The following is a 2,673-nucleotide window of genomic DNA, read 5'->3' as shown; positions in this document are numbered from 1 at the left end:
CCAATGTGACACACTCTTTCTGTACTATTCAACATAGTATTTGACACCTTAGCTGTAGTAATAAGACAACTGAAAGAGTTCAAGGGGACACAGATTAGAAAGGAAGAATAAACAATATCTTTTTTATTTGAAGATGATATGATAGTATATACAAGTGACACTAAAAATTTAATGTCATGTTTAATTTGTTGTTAATAACTTTCAGCAAAGTTGCTGAATAAAAATTTAACTCACTTTCTTTCAAGGACTATTAGGCTACTACTTGTTCATATGTTCAGAAGTCAGAATGCTGAGTGTGGATATATCCTCTCTCCTCTCTGTCACCTACTGATACACTTGTGCCACAGCAGCCACATTCACTCTGGCATCAGTGGGCCAGGACAACAAGATAGCCTGAGATGACCACTAGTTGAGGGCCAGGCAGGTCTCACCTGGCTCCCAGGATGAGAAATAAGCCAGAGACTAGAAGAAACCTGTCTGAGATCACAGCCCCAAGCAAGAGTGGATCTGAGACAGTTGGCCCCTTGGGAAGGCTGTGGTTGGAGATAGCCCATGATGACCACCCAACTGGTACCATTGGGCCTAGACTAGGAGCTAGCCTGAGATGAATATTCCACCCACCCCTTACCTGAGCAATGTGGGAGAGCAAGTCCTAGAGGTGTAAGAAGAGCTGACCCTGTCCCTAGCCAGCTGCAGTACACAGGGGAGTAGCCTGCACATTATGGGAGTTGCAGGTGAACCAGCCCTGTGGATATAAGTGTAGGAGAGCTGACCCTATGTGGCCCTACAGTGGTGTGAGCAAGGAAGACATAAGCTCCCCTCTGCTTTTCCCCTACCACATGTGGTAGGCAGTGGACTTGTCCCTGTGATTATGAGAGTAGGAGAATTGGCCCTGTCCTTCACCAGTGGCATCCCTCAGGGAGCAGACTCTACACCTCATCTAAGCAGCACAGTAGAGATGACACTGGTGGCAGGGTACAGATGACCCTGCCCTGTGGGCATAGTCTCGGAGAGATTGCCCTACTAGTTATATGCCCTGTGATGACATGAGCAAGGGAGAGATGCCTTCCCACCCCATCACCATTTCTCACCCCTTGACACCTAAGGCGAACAGTAGAGCTGGCCCTAGGGTCATCACAGTGGGAAAACTGTCCCTTCTTCTCACTTGCTGTAGCAACAGAGAGAGCAGGCCTTGCACCTCACCTGGGCAGCAGAGTAGAGCTGACTCTAATGGCGGACATGCATGTGAAACAGCCAAGAGTGTGTGGGCATGAGAAAGCTGTCTCTGACTCTTGTCTGTGGTATAGAAGCATGGTTGAGGGAGAAATACCCTCTCCTATCTACAATCCTTGCCACCTACATCGGGAAGAAGATCTTGCTCTGGGGTTATGTAATCAGGAAAATTAGTCCTGCTTGCCACCTGGCACAGCACTCTGGACCATGCTTGGGCAGCACAGTAGAACTGGCCCTGGATATGGTGGTTGCAGATGAGCCAGCCTTGAGGGTATGAGCACAGGAGAGCTGACCCTGACTCTTTTCTGCTGGGCTGGACTGAGGATGAGGGAGAGACAACCTCCTCCTTTCTCTTCCCTCATAATCTATGGCAGATGGGAGACCTGGGTCAGAGATTATAGGAGTGGCAGAAATGGCCATGGCTTTCACCAGCTGCAAAACTTAGCAGAGCAGGCCTTGTACCTCACCTGGGTAGAAGATTAGAACAGGCTCTGGTTGATGGAGTTGTAAGAAAGCCAGCCTCAATGTGAGAGCCAGGAGGCTGAGTATCTATATACCTCTTAGATCTAGATCCATGGCATTGAATTGGCCCACCCTAACATCTACCCCATCTATGAACTACTGGTGGGTATTGAAGGGAATGTCCCAACAGATCCAAATCTATAAAATCGTCATGCCATATGTCAACAACAGTATGTCAGAGAGGAGTCCCAGTGAGAATCCAGTATTAATAGAGTAGCAGAAGCCAAAGGAATCATATCAGAAAAACAAGTAATTGTAATGAACATTTGCAAGCAAAGAAGTGTGAACAAAAGGGAATACTATGAGATAAGTAATACACTGTGACACAACACTGCTTCCCCAATAAGATATTTTATCCGGTTGGAGGGAGGTTTCAAAGGTGGGTATGAGAGGATTGGAAGAGAGGGAGATTGGGGTGCATAATGTGAAATTCATGAAGAATCAATAAAGAACTTTAAAACTTTAACACAAAAAAAAATTGGGCAAGTCTAATCATGCAAGTAAAAGACTATGTGATAAAACTTTGAGATACTAAATAAAAAAGTTGAAGAAAATATCATAAGATAAAATGATTTCTTAAATTCATGGAATTTTAGGGTTAATGTAGTTTTTTTAGGTATTTATTTCATTTACATTTCCAATGCTATCCCAAAAGTCCCACACACCCTCCCCTACCCACTCCCCCACCCACCCAATCCCACTTCTTGGCCCTGGCATTCACCTGAACTGAGGCATATAAAGTTTGCATGACCATTGGGCCTGCCTTTCCACTGATGACTGACTAGGCTATCTTCTGATACATATGCAGCTAAAGACACAAGCTCCAGGGGATATTGGTCAGTTCAAATTTTTGTTCCACCTATAGGGTTGCAGATCCCACCAGCTCCTTGGGTACTTTCTCTAGCTCCTCCATTGGGG

The 2,673-nt window shown here is 45.6% G+C and overlaps 1 non-coding gene across 1 annotated transcript; it reads right to left on the bottom strand.

Moving 5' to 3' along the window:
- Nucleotides 1-246: 246 nt before the first annotated feature.
- LOC115031223 (small nucleolar RNA SNORA17) lies at nucleotides 247-380 on the bottom strand. The gene has a single exon (XR_003836837.1). It is a non-coding gene; the product is annotated as a small nucleolar RNA SNORA17 (small nucleolar RNA).
- Between the last annotated feature and the right edge of the window lie 2,293 nt (nucleotides 381-2,673).

The sequence above is a fragment of the Mus caroli genome, unplaced genomic scaffold (genome assembly GCF_978045245.1).
Source record: "Mus caroli unplaced genomic scaffold, Mus_caroli_1 scaffold_4, whole genome shotgun sequence".
In the NCBI taxonomy this organism is placed as follows: domain Eukaryota; kingdom Metazoa; phylum Chordata; class Mammalia; order Rodentia; family Muridae; genus Mus; species Mus caroli.
Note: the sequence above shows the minus strand (reverse complement) of the source record. Positions and strands in the feature narration are given on the sequence as shown.